The sequence below is a fragment of the Mustela lutreola genome, chromosome 4 (assembly GCF_030435805.1).
Source record: "Mustela lutreola isolate mMusLut2 chromosome 4, mMusLut2.pri, whole genome shotgun sequence".
NCBI lineage: Eukaryota > Metazoa > Chordata > Mammalia > Carnivora > Mustelidae > Mustela > Mustela lutreola.
The window spans coordinates 93,846,627-93,861,262 of record NC_081293.1 but is presented as its reverse complement, the minus strand read 5'-3'; positions in this window follow the sequence as shown (position 1 = coordinate 93,861,262).

The following is a 14,636-nucleotide window of genomic DNA, read 5'->3' as shown; positions in this document are numbered from 1 at the left end:
CACCTCTGCCTGCAGTGTGGATGGAGCTGAACAGGGGCCAGGGAAGGGGAGGAGGAGCAGAGAGCGGGGACAAAGGGACCAAAGAGGAGATTCAGACGAAGGGAAGTAATTGGGAGGAGAGAAGAAACTATAGAAGACAGGCATGTAAGAAAGGAAAAGGGATGAAGTGGGCATCAGGAAAGGGCACCACCAGGGAAGGAGAGAGGGGAAGGGAAGAGGGAGGGAGGGAGGAAATGGGAAAGGAAGAAGGGAGGAGTCAGCACGCCTGGGCTCCCCCTGCATCTGAAGAAGAGGTGGCTGGTCCAGCTTGTCAAACAGGGTGCTCACTCTTTGGTCCCAGTTTCTGCTCCCAGTGCTACTGGGCTTTGCAAGGAAGGCAGGCTGTCCCCTGGGATCCACTGGAGCCCACTGGAGCCCACTGGAGCCCACAGGAGGGTGAGAGAGGTTAGATGCCACCTGGTCCTGTCCTGAGCTGCTCCCAGCTGCTAGCCTCACCACATGGTGCAAGAGGGACCCCAGAACAAAGGAAGGACACAGGCCCGCGTGTCCGCCAGTGGCCCTGGGCACTTAGCTCATCGCAGTGAACCACACCGCCTCCTCAACCCAGGCTTTCAAAGCCTGCTTCTTCGTTCCTGGCTTTCATGTCTGTACGAACATGAGCCAGATCTAACTCATCTCTGACAGACTATTCTGACTCACCCCGTGTCAGATTTTTATTAGTGGCTGTGATAGAGTAAGATAGCAATGCTCCAACAAACGGACTATTTCCTCCCACATGACCTCAACAGTCTTATACATTTTCTTAGCAAAAAAATCTTGTCTCCTTCCATTAAGCTCATAACGTGGTCTAATAGTATACATGTGCCTTCGTTAGATGCAAAGCGATACAGAGTTCCTTTTTTTAAAATATTTTACAAGGTAAAGTCAGTGAACACATGTAACTTGACGAATACGTCTCTAAAATGTCAATCCAGGCAAAGCTTTTTCTGCCTACAGTTTGGAGCCTACGTTGTGACATTTTTAAAATGCTTTCAGTCCCTCAGTGAGGCTCTTAGAAGCTAGCCAGGGCTTACTACGTGCCAGGCACTGTGTCAGGTGTTGGAGCTAAACGGACGGAGAGCTTGGAGGCAGGCTGGGGAGGGACATCCGTGACACAACCACAGCTAGAAACGGAGGCCATTGCTAGAAAAGAGAGAGCAGGCCGCATGGAGAGTGTGTACCATGGGGCTTGTGAGCTCACGAATAAGTGGGAGTAACTGGAGTGGGGAGATGGGGAGAGGAAGAGGGTCTTTCCATCAATGGGAATCACCTGTGCTTGGAGGCAGGCACCATGAGGGGTCTCCACAGGAAGAGGGAGGCAGCGTGGTTGAAGGGCAGAAAGACAGGGCAGAACAGGCAACAGTCAGTTGGAAGGGTAGGAAGAGATGGATGGGAGGATTATGGATGCCATTGGAGGACTGAGAATTTGTTAGAAGATCAGTGCAGATTTCTATGGAGACGAAGGCCAGGAATTGATAGGTCTTAGAAAGGTCACTCTGGCTGCCTTTTGGCAAAGGGGTTGGTAAAAGGCACCTGCAGGTGTGAACACACCAGGTGGGAGGTGAGTGCAGGAAATCAGGTGAGGGAGCATGGGAACTTGGTCCGGGGGTATATAAGGGAAAATAGCCTTTAATGAGTTCCACAAGTTGGCACCAGCTGTAGCTTCATTACAGCGCTGGAAGGGGTAGGTGGGTGTGTCCTGGAGGTTACAGAGATTACATGAGAAAGGGAAGTCTTTTTAGATCTTTTTTCCAACTAGAGGAACTCTCACCTTATTGATAGAATTCCAGAGTGGGAACGGATGGACATGAGGACATCTTTGAAATGTCTGAATATGTTCTTTGACATCTTTTAAAATGACGAGGAGACCTTGACCTTAGAAGGCCTCGGCCTTCTTTGTAGCCAAGAAGATTTCACCTACAGATTTGGGTTCTCCCTTTTAAAGTCAAGAAGACAGTCCTTCCAAAGGACACCTCCTATCATTTTACGCTCTCATCATACCACACTTGCTGGGATCTCCAAGACCCTCTGTTCCAGGTTGTGAGTATCCACTTTGGCCAGGCTGGTCTTGCCAAGAACACCACCACAGGAAATCTAGAGCCTGTAGTGCTATTAATAACATCATCTAAGACTGTCTTTGCTGCCCTCATGGCCTCTTCCCACCATGACTCACTGAAGCTATAGTTCCCAAAGCTCATCTTCTCTAGTGCCATTAATTTTTAGGGGACCAGGCAAACCTTAAACTTGTCCCCCTTAATTGGATCCCTGTGCACACATAATCTCTTTGAATGACTTTCACCATGATCCTTGAATGAGCTCTGAGACCACTGCTGGTACCTAACACTTCTTGGCACCTTGTCTGTTAGTTCTTGGAAGAGGAGGTGGCTATGGAGGTGAGTGGAGATGGGAGTGGGAGGATTTCTCCCTTCACTTCCTTTTTTGTTTTTTCAAATAATGGGTTTTGAGGGGGAGGGAAAGGTTAACCAGACAATTTATTTTCCATCTCCCATTGATAAAATGTTTAGCACTCCCCATTGGAAGAATTTAGATCTTTCTTTAGAATCTCCAGGAAAATCTCCCAAAGCCAGCCCACCACCATGTGGATTCAGCCATCTTCTGATTCACCTCCAGATTGTCTCCTCCTAACTGCTCAAGCCACAGGTTAAGGGCGAAATGTTCAATGCCCAAGCAATTAAGTGGGGAACACGTTTATCTAAGCAATTGCATGCAGCTCTGTATCTGCATACAGGGGTTCTCTCCCAAGCCTTTCCAAACTCAGCAAAACAAGAAAAAGCCCCAGCGACCTGGGGGTATATATCATTCATTCATTCCTGTGTTCAACACTCATGGCGGATCCCCACCGAGACAGTGGGAGAGCAAGGACGGGAGCAATCCTGGAAGCTGAAGTCTGAGGAGGATTTCAAATTCAAGTCAGAGATGAAAGAAACATCTGGACTCGGTCCTCAGGTACACGCAGTATTCTGAACTGAGGCTAGAACCAGAGACCATTCTAATGAAAGGCCTCCACAGGTGGGCTCTCACAGGTGGGCTCCGACTTAGTTTCCTGTATATTCATTCATGAAATCGCTCTGCGGGTCAACATGCAGAACAAAACCATTTAATAAAAGTGACAATGAGGAGAGGAAAGGACACAAGAAGGCATGTGAATGTGGAGAGAGGAAGAGCCAGGGTGGAAAAACCGAGAATCCCTCCCTGCGCTCCTTGCTGCCAGGGAGGTCTGAGGGACTAGTTTCCACCTAGGATCCCAAGTCCAGAACAAAAGCGGTGGGGCCATGGCGAGAGACGAGGGAAGGGGGACCTTGGCACGCAGGCATGGGGGTGCCGAACAATGGGGGCTAGTGCGCCCACTGGCGGGGGAACCTCGGGCGGCGCCATCCCTGGCCCGACCCCGTGTGGACCCGGGTGCGGCGTGGCATCCGGGGTGGTCCCGGTGCCCCGGGGGTCGCGGGAGGCTGGGTCCCCACACCACCGCGAGGTCGCGGCCTGCGCTTTCTGCTCCAGGTGAGGGCGCGGCGCGGTTTCAATTTACCTGTCCACAGAGGGTAGTCTGGGGAAGCCTTGGTGCTGGGAGGTGCAGCGCGGACTCCAGGGCTGGGCTGGAGCGGAGGAGCACATGGGAGGCTAGTCTTGTGGGTCCTCCAGTACCGACTGGGCTGCAGCACAGCACCGGGGCGCTGCACGCCCCTCCTCCGCCAGCCCCTCCACCTCCTCCCAGACTCTCCGCCATGTCCTCCGCGAGCTCACTTCCCGCTTCGGCAATTAGCAAAGCCCCTTCTCCAGGCTTCCCCCGCCCCCGCCCCCCTCCTTCCTGAGGCGGAGGCCGGGGCCTGGGCACGGGATGAAGCCCCGGGGGCCTGCGAGCGTGGCCAGCGCCGGCGCTCAGCGGCCTCCTAGCCTGGCTCCCCGAGCGGGTGTCCGGGTGCAGCCTGGCTGCAAAAAGATCATCAGCCCTAAACCCGGCTGCACTCTCGGGTCACTTCGCTGGCTTCTGATTGCGCCAGAAGCCCGAAACCAACTTCCCCAGCACAGGCCTGGGCTGAGATGCCTGCCTGCTGTTTGAGCAGTCCCCTGGTCTCCAGGCAGGGTCTGCCTTTGCATGATGGCAGGCGCGAATAACTTCGACCTGGATGTTTGGGTTTTTTGTTTGTTTTTTGGTTATTGGTTATTACATGACCTCCATGGTAGGTGCTCCACAAAGGGAGTGAAAAGAGGACACCTGATACATACGCATATGGCCATTCTAGAAAAAGAGCTTGGGGTTCTCGCGGAAGCGCGGCATTGGTCCTTGCACTATGGTTTAATAGAAAAGGGATTATGCACCAACTTACTTAAATGAGCATAGTTTGAAATCGTTTACTGAGAATAAATATTTAAAACAGTAATATTTTAACTAAATCTATCATCAATCATAAATCTATTACACGAAGGTTACAGGCAATTTCAATGCAATAGCACTCTCTTCAGGGTTTTAAATAATCCGTGTCTGTCTTGGCACATGAGAATGCAAAGATAGGAAATGGTTTGTAAAAGATCATATAATGGCTTTTACTATACGGTATCAGCAATTTATCCTAAAGGAGCGGCCTCCAGCTAAAAACTCAGCTTTGAAAAATACAGAAAAGTAGCAAACGTTTACATACCCTTTGGTGACCAGAGGCGTGCTTTGTGCCCCTCATCATCTCTTTCGTGGTTCTGAGGCCCATGGCGCTCAGTAGTTTAGTGTCTTATTCTCTGGAATAGGCCATTGAAGAAATACCAGGCCCAGAGAAGAAGGTCCTGCTGGGTGACTGAGGAAAGTACAACCTTTTCGATGAAGCTTTCTGGGGAATTTGTTAGTGGTTTGGTCTGCTTCTGATAGGAAGGGAAATTTTTTTTAAAGATTTTATTTATTTATTTGACAGACATAGATCACCAATAGGCAGAAAGCAGGCAGAGAGAAGTGGACGCAGGCTCCCCGCTGAGCAGAGAGCCAGACATTGGGCTCAATCCCAGGACCCTAGATTCATGACCTGAGCTAAATGCAGAGGCTTTAACTCACTGAGTCACTCGGGTGCCCCAGGAAGGGAAATTTTTTTAAGACTATTTTCTCTTTGAATCTATTTTGAGGTTTGGTTTGTTGTTCTTTCTGACTTCTCATGAAGATGGAATTACTTCTGAGGTTGGTTTCAGGAACCGCATATCAAATCAAGCTATCTTGTTAGCAATAAATATATAAATAAATAAATAAAAGCTAAAGTGTTGGTATAAAGCTATTATGCTTTTCAAAACCCCGAACTATAATTCATGTATCGTGGTCATTCTTTATCAGATCAAACAGGAGAGAGGTGGCAGAAACGCACTTTCAGGTTAATTTTTTTTACAAGGAAGATGGACTTATGAACCTACTTTGTTATTCCCTTTCATTCAATTTCCCTGTACCTCCTTTTCTATGAATTGTAACGGTAACCCATCATTACTTTTATTGTTGGCACGTGCTTTGTGAACCATAAAGTGTACGCTATCAATGGGAGTGCTTTTCTTTTTTGGCAGTTTACAAAAAACTAATTTTTTAAATTTATTTTTTATTTATTTTCAGCATAACCGTATTCATCCTTTTTGCACCACACCCAGTGCTCCATGCAAGAAGTGCCCTCTATAATACCCACCACCTGGTACCCCAACCTCCCAACCCCCCGCCCCTTCAAAACCCTCAGACTGTTTTTCAGAGTCCATAGTCTCTCATGGTTCAGCTCCCCTTCCAATTTCTCCCACCTCCCTTCTCCTCTCTAACTCCCCTTGTCCATGAAAAACTAATTTAAAAACATTCATCCACCAGAGTACCCAAAGGGCTCCCACATAAACTATCTGTCGTTACATTATGTCATTCTGCTTTCGCTTCTATTGCTGTCCAAACAATGTTTTAAAACATTCTTTAAAATGGGCCTTTTTAACAAGATTTTTACAAAAGATTTAATTTATTCATTTGTCAGAGAGATAGCACAAGCAGAGGGAAAGGCAGGCAGAGTGGGAAGCAGGCTCCTGGTAAGCAAGAAGCCTGATGGGGGACTCGATCCCAGGATGCTGGGATTATGACCTGAGCTGGAGGTAGACAATTAACCAACTGAGCCATCCCTGTGCCCCTGAAATGGGCATTTTTGACATTTCCTGATAGCACCTACACACTCATGAATCTCAGATTCATGATATATGGGGCTAGTGGACTTGACAATCATGGAGTCAAGCATGCTGGATTTGACTCACGGGCCTGTCACTGTGAATTTGGGTGGCTTGCTAAACTTGCTACATAGAAATCCAAGCATGTAAGAATTTGCAGGATTGTGACAGTTCAGTGGTATAATGTATACATAAAAATACCTAAACCAGTGTCTCTCACAAAGTAGGTCCAAATAGACCAGCTCCCTTCCTGCCTTCATTCTGTCCTTGGAATTCCGTCCCTTGGGAGAAGTTCCTACTGCCTTTGTTACAAGAAAGGAACGATATTTACTACACTGTTGGTGCATAGCATGGATCAATACTTTGAGTGATAGTATTAACATACTTCTTGAACTGCCCATTGCCCCCCCAAGCACCAAATAAAATGTCATGCTCTGGGGAAACCAAAGTGAGAGGTCCCCAACTTTTAGGAGTTATGGACAGGAGAGAGAGGCAAATACTGTGTCAGTGTAGAACCAGGGTAACTAATGTTTAAACCAGGAAGAGAATGTGTGTGGAAGAAAGGCACTGATGATGTTTAAAGCCATTTGGCTGCATGGTGACTACCCTCAGACTGAAAATTTGCCATGAAAGCTTCCAGGCAAATGTGAGATCTTATTAGTGACAATATGGCTATAGCCTTAAGGGGAAGAAAAAAACCAAAAACCAAAAACCAAAACACACATACACACAAACTGTTGGTCTTGTGTCTTTTCACAAATAATGACAGTTATCAGAAATTTTATCTTTAAATGGGGAAAACAGCAAGTGAAAATGTATTTCATTTGATTCATCACAGAATATGGTGTTTTTGTTCATTTCACACCATTTTTGTTAAGTTTTATTTAAATTAATGCAATCTGAGATAAAATGTTAATATTCCTGAGGGTATGGACATTGTATACAAATGAACCCAGCTAAGTGGGCTCCTGGACAGGGTCTGATCTATTTATAAAAGTAGCTGGAGCTAAGTGGTTTGTTCCAGAAGAAGATAATGCCTTCCCTCCGTTGCATTTGCCTTCTACAGCCTAAGTGGGAGTTAATACGTTCACTTGTCTCCTTAAATTTTGTCCAGAGTGTGTTAAAGCAGTCATAGGGGACCTGGGTGGTTTTGCCGTCTGCCTTCTCATAACAATGCCCCAGTTTTCTCCTGGAGAATCAACGTTCTCGCTTTCAGTCCATGCACTTAGGCAGCGGGAACTTCACACTGGCTCCTGACTCTAGCAGTGGCATGTCACCCACTAATGGCCTTTGAGAACATCACTGAGTGAGATGCGAGTTTAGTAGATGCACGAGACCTTTGCTGGGTCGGTGAGGAGGTGGGTCTCTGAATAACTAGCCCCAGATCCACTTGTGTGTGGTGGAACAAACGAGCAGTGATGTGTTGGCCAGAGTGCCCATCCTAGAGAGCCCTGAATGCCAGACAAAAGCATTTGAGACTATTTTTTCAGGCAACAGGAAGCTAGTTTTGAAATGCAGCACATGAAAATGTGTTTTTGGAAGATTAGTCGGGCAGCTGTGTGTACGATAGGATGGAGGGAGGAGAGAACGCAAACCCAAGTGTATTTAATCTTTATGATGCAGTGTAATTTATTATGAAGTTGGCTTGCATCCTTATCCAAACGTAAGGGAAACTCCTGTCCAAAACTGTAAATGTTTTTTGGTTGCCTTTTTTTTAAAGATTGTATTTATTTATATGACACAGAGAGAGATCACAAGCAGGCAGAGAGGCAGGCAGAAAGAGAGAGAGAGATGCAGGCTCCTGGCTGAGCCTAGAGAATGATGCAAGGCTCGATCCCAGGACCCTGAAATTATGACCTGAGCCAAAGGCAGAGGCTTAACCCACTGAGCCACCCCGGTGCCCCTGGTTGCCTTTTTAAGCATTCCTTGTCTCACATGAAGTGATTACAAATTTGCAGATATGCATTAAAATGATGTATTCCAAAATGTTAACAGAGGAATTTAAAAACTTATTAAGTAAAATATTATCATTTCTGTTGATTTGAAGCCTATCTGACAAGGGACATAGAATTCTGGTGCATATATGTAAACATGAATAATTATTTCTTTTAAAAATCTTTATTTATTTATTTGACAGAGATCACAAGTAGGCAGAGACAGGCAGAAAGTGGGAGGGGGGAAAAAGGTTCCCCGCTGAGCAGAGAACCTGATGTGGGGCTTGATCCCAGGACCCTGAGATCATGACCTGAGCTAAAGGCAGAGGCATAATCCGCTGAGCCACCCAGGTGCCCCTAAACATGAATAATTATTTTTCTTTTAAGATTTTATTTATTCCTCTGACAGAGACAGATCAGAAGTAGGCAGAGAGGAAGGCAGAGAGAGGAGGAAGCAGGCTCCCTGCCAAGCAGAGAGCCAAATGCAGGTCTCCATCCCAGGACCATGAGATCATGTCCTGAGCTAAAGGCAGAGGCTTAACCCGTTGAGCTCCCCAGGTGCCCCTAAACATTAATAATTCTTAAAGGTTCCTCTACTCACTTATATAGAAGCCCTTTTCCAAACAGAAGATTAAATCTCTCTTGGCTACTCCTATCAGCTTATTCTGAATTATTTTCAATCCAGAAGCATGAACTAGAAAACCACAGTTTTTACACAGTGTTTAGTTTTCCACCAAGAGAATCACATAATTTGTGGTGATTCAGTGTGGTGTGTTGCTAAAAGCATTTCCAATGCTGTGGATACAAGAGGGTAGTACAGAGATGTAAGGAAACAGGAGAAAAGGTATGGCTCTCTAATAAGCACTTCATTCTAGAATTTTCCTCCCGCCTTGGGAGCTCACCACTCACAAGTGTGTGCTGGTGCTTGATCTCATGGGCCACAGTGCTCAGCATCTTCCAGCTGCTTTTTTAGTGAATACATATGTAACAATTGATTTCTTGCCCCGGACTTTGAGAGAAAAATCTGTTCAGAGGGTTGGACACTCTGAACCAACACCAGAAAACACTCTCTGTAGTCTTCTTGTTAAATGAAAAAATATGGTTAAACCACTTTTGACAGTCTACTACATACAGCAAAATGTAAATCTTAATTGAAATATGTCCTCTCAGCTGTGCTTAAGCAACTGAGTCCTGAGGTTTTCAGGTTCTCAGTCTGAAAGAGTACACCTCTGGTGCTCTGAAAGGGAAGAGAAAAGACACCCTGTTCTCCATATAAATTAAAGAAGAGAAATCTGTGCATTTAAGTGGGCCATATAAAATTTATCAAGCAATTACCTCCTAACTCCTTCCTATCCAAATTACCTGATATGCTCTCCCTACTCCTTTATTCCACGTTACTGCCTTTTCCAGGATTCTGTCTCACATCACAACATGTCTTCTGTTATTTCCTTCTTGCAAGCTAGTTTTGTGTTCTCCATCTAAAAAAATCAACAATCATTGAGTATCTCAATTCCCATTTTCCTCAAATGCATTGATTCTTCTTATCTATTACTCTTTTCTCATACTCAGTGTCTTTGTCTTTATGGGGTTTGTACTTTGCTTTTCCCCATCCTTTACTGCCATTATATAAACAAATCTAATAACTTCTTAGAGAAAGTTAAAAATTCCTGCAAAGCCACACGTGAACACAAAGTAACTGATTTTTAGCAAACCTATAAGATAGTCAGACATCCATTCAATTACTTTTTTTTAAGATTTTATTTATTTATTTGACAGAGAGAGTTGACAAGCAGGCAGAGAGGCAGGGAGAGAGAGAGGAGGAAGCAGGCTCCAGGCTGAGCAGAGAGCCCGATTTGGGGCTCCGTCCCAGGATCCTGGGATCATAACCTGAGCCAAAGACAGTGGCTTAACCCACTGAGCCACCCAGGCATCCCTCCATTCAATTTCTTAACTGAGTCTCAAATGCATCCGGAGTTCTAACTTAAACCTAAGTTCTACTTCTTACACGTTGCTATATGACCAAATTCTTTCAGTTCAGTATTTTGTAACATTTAAATATTAATCAATTGATGCTTTGTCTGTGTATTTCTATGAAAATAATTGGAATACTGTAGATTTATTGTTATATTTATAGATTTATAATCAAAGTTTCATCAGTTGAAGTTTTTGGAAATTTCAGATATAATGATTAACCTAAAATGATACTGCCTCAAATCCCTCTGATATCAAGACCCAACACCTGATTATAGCCAAACCTGTGGTGGATAGTTCCATGGGAAATTGCAGTTACTTAACACTGATAGCATCTCATGCTCTCTCTCTCATTTTAGAATGTCTCCAACACAACCCAAAAGTGTAGGAGAGTTCATGTCCTCTGAGGACAGCTCTCAGTGAAGTGGAAATAAGAACCATAGATAAAATTGTCAGTTTTCAGGTCTTCATGAGGACAACTTAAAAAGTTTCTCAGGAACTTTCAGTAAAAGCAAGCCTTCATTTTCTATCCACAACAATTATATCAACAATGTACCTCTTTGACAAAGTTGCTTCTTCACTGTATGAATTTCCCATTCTTTTCTACCTTGGATAATCTCCCAGATAAACTAACAGTACTCAAATCCTTTGTCCTACTCTTTGCTCTCAGGATAAATGGAGCCAAAAGACTTAGATTAATATCAAGTTCTGAATGGGATCTTAGAGCTATTTCTGTCCAGATTTTCATAAACATAGAGACCTTTGAATTATCAGGCTATAAATAAGTTCTAAATGGAGGGGGCAAAAGCAAAAAGTAGAAATTTTTATGTTTGATTTTTAATCACGATTAATTGACTTTATTGATTATTAAAAATACTAACATTATAAAAGTATGGATCTTTGTAAAACAATGTCATAATGTAAGAAATAAGTCCTTTGGGGAATATTAAACCAAGTGTTCAGGTGCCATCTAATTTCTTGTTTAATCCAGAACTTTGGTGTGCATTACCTTGAGGAATAGGATTCTGAAGTCCAGACAGACTAACAGAAAACTGATCCGAATGTGTGTGTTTATATTTCTGCTTTTGTTGTAAAAATCAAAGTGTGATTGCTGGCTTAAAATGGTAAAACTAATAGTGTTCATGGACTCTATTATACATTTTCTAATTGTATGGGAAGAATCCAATAAACATAGAATTAATTGATTTGCAAATCCTCAAAGAGCTACAGGATCAGGTAGTGGTATGTTTTGATTCAACAGCATCATAATGCAGCATTTTATATGTGTGGCTACCGGATATTTTCATCAATGTTTGCTAGCTAGTCAGCCAATACAGAGAAATATTAGGGAGGGTAATTACTCACAGTTGTGTTTAATAAAATGAGAGAAAATTATCAAATGACACTAATAATAATAATCCTATAGCAGGCTAAATATTTCAATGATAATTACAAGTATTAATCTAGCTTTCTTCCCTGATTATGACTCTTCTCTCCTTTATCATAATGGGAGTAGCAGATTGTCTGAAATGAATTGTGAAAACCCAGCAGTGACTTTGGCAGTGAAGGCCTCCCATCAATATTGATAGGTTAAAATGATTCTGGTTGGTCTTAAGCAAATGTGTCAATTTTTTTTTCTGTGTGTGTCATAAAAGAAAGAAGCAATAGTAAATTCTTGCTTTTATTCCATGGAGCCAATAAAATCATACTGCCAACAAGAGGCTGTTGACACTGTAAGTGTAGTTAACTGTCTTGAAATACTAGGCCTGGAAATAAAATTCCAGTATTTCACATAACCTCTATTTTTTTAAAGAAAACAAAACAAAACATACTATACTGCTTACATTTAGGGCCCTGCTGTTGTGTAACTATTTTTGAACATGTCTACTGTAAGTGTATATATATATTTTTTTCTGTGCAATAAATTCATTTAGAGATAGATTTGGATTGCAAATTATTTTGGAGGAGGCAAGGTATTTGTGGCTAGTCTTACAAGTAAAAAGGACTAAAAGAAAGAAGAAAAACATTTTTTATTACAGCATATTTACATCTGTCCAAAGTACTTATTTACTATAATACTGACTAATGTATAATACTGGACACAAAGAAAGAAGTTAAATGAGTTATAATTCAGTCGAAGTATAGCTGGCCATTTTAAAACTTACCACTGAAACTTTCTGGTATGAAATGTGATATCTGGCAATCTGGTCCAGTTCATTACATCAGGTCATTTGTATGTTCTTATTACCATTTTGATAGCATAGCACATTTTATAACCCAGACATTTTACAATGGAACTATGATGCATGTATTTTCAAAAGTATAGACATACATGAAGCTATGAGGTCCAAAAAAGATGAATGTCCGTAGTACCATATAGACTCAACAAATAAAAGTGTCCAAGGCTCTGAGTGAGATTTATGAATATTGTGTAAGATTAGGCCAACATATGGTTTTGATATAAATAATCTGTTCTTAAATTAGAATTACAGTCGTTGAGTACAGTGTTGAAAATGGCAGATAGATTTTAGCTATCTTTGCTCACTAGGGAAAATGGAAAAATGTTTAGTTTGGTCAGATTTTCACTTAACTTCTGAAAAATCTTACGTTTGAGAGAACCCTTCAGAAATAAGAATCCTTAAAGACATAACCCCTTTGGCACAAGTTTTCAAGAAACTTGTTTGATGTTGTAGACAATCATATGGCACACGTACTGTTCTAGATGTTTCATGCCAATAATATGTAAGCCATACCAAGGCTACATATACATATAGAGATGTTCCACAGCTTACAAGGGGGATATGTACAGAGAAACACATAAAAAATTGAAAATGCATTTAATACCCCTAAACTATTAAATATCATAGCTTACCTTAAGCTTATTTAAACATACTCAGAACACTTACATTTGCCTGCATTTGGGCAAAATCATCTTAAGCAAAGCCTATTTTATAACAAAGTATCAAATATCACATGCAATTTATTAAATATTACACTAAAAAAAAGAAGAATGGTTATATATAAAGTGGTTGTAAGAATATCAGGTGTTCACCCCTGTAATCTTCTAGCTGACTGGGAGCTGTGGCTCACTGACCCTGCCCAGCATCACAAGACGGCACCATACCACATGTCACTGGCCCTTTTTATAAAGACCCAAATTCAAAATTCAAAGTACAGTTTCTACTGAATCACTTTCACTTTCACATCATTGCCAAATATATCGTAAGTTGAATCATTGTAAATCAGGAGCCATCTGATTTGAAAGTTAAATCACAGTCACCCGTATACACACAAAAAAAGGCCTTCATGTAGGGCCATCTATGTATCTCTAAACAACATAGCATGACATATCAATGGCAAAAAATGGTGGTGAAGGGGATAATTGCTTTGCGTCAGTACTCTGAGCAGTAACATACATGGCCTTACTCACCTAGCAGAACTCCAGAGCTAGCTGAGGGCAAGGAATTTTGCAAATGTTTGCTGAACAGCTTAAGCACTATTATTTTTAACTTAGTGTGCATATCTGTTTTCTCAAGATATGTTAATTTATTTTATTGACTTATAACAAAACCAAATAATTTCCTCTTATTTAAGTGGCAGGTAAATAGAATTCTTTTTAATTTAAATCAAATGGCTTTTTAGGGAAAATATACTAAAAATTCTGAAACATGTATTGCTTATGAATCTTTTATTGGAATGCTTATCAAGTTGTATTTTTCAAGTTTTTCCTAAATAATCTTCAATGAATTGAAAATATTTTTTGGATTTTATTCAAGGCTGTTAACACACAATTTCACTTTGTTAAATATAGTGCTAAACGTTCAACCAAAACGTTGTGTCTTTTTTTTTCCACTACCACATCCTCCATCTACTGACTGGATTCTCTCCCCAACTAGCACATATATACCATTGTCTATCTTTAGGATAAGTAAGGGTCATCTTTTGTCTTTATTCTATTCCTCGTATGCTTCTGAACTTGTTGAATTTTAATATAGTCACACCATAAGCATCACATATTTGATTCCCCTGTTAATAGTAAACAGTGCACAACCAGAGCATACCTTCAAAGCTATCAATAGACTTACTCTGATATATTATTTTTGTATTTTTGTAAATTAAAATAATTAAATTATAGAACAAGAGTTTCAGGTGGTAGGCGTTGTAAGTTTTACCCAAACTGACTTTTGTCAAACTCGTTTTTGTCATCATATATGTCAAGTAGTTTTCTCAGGTTTATTTTTAGAATATCCTTGTATAATGAATATTTACACTGATATCTAGTATAAAAATCTTGCAATTTATTTTAGAAACATTAAGATATTGAAAACCAATCTCTTTCTTTAATTCATTAAAGACATTTTTGGCTTGTTTACAGTACTTTCTTACTGGTTAAAAAATGAATTTGAAGTAGTCTGAATTTCATTATTATATGGCACTTTCCCTTTGATGAATACAAAGACGATATTCTATATGAGCTATCTGAGAAGAATTTATTTTTTTAATTTTATTTATTTGTAA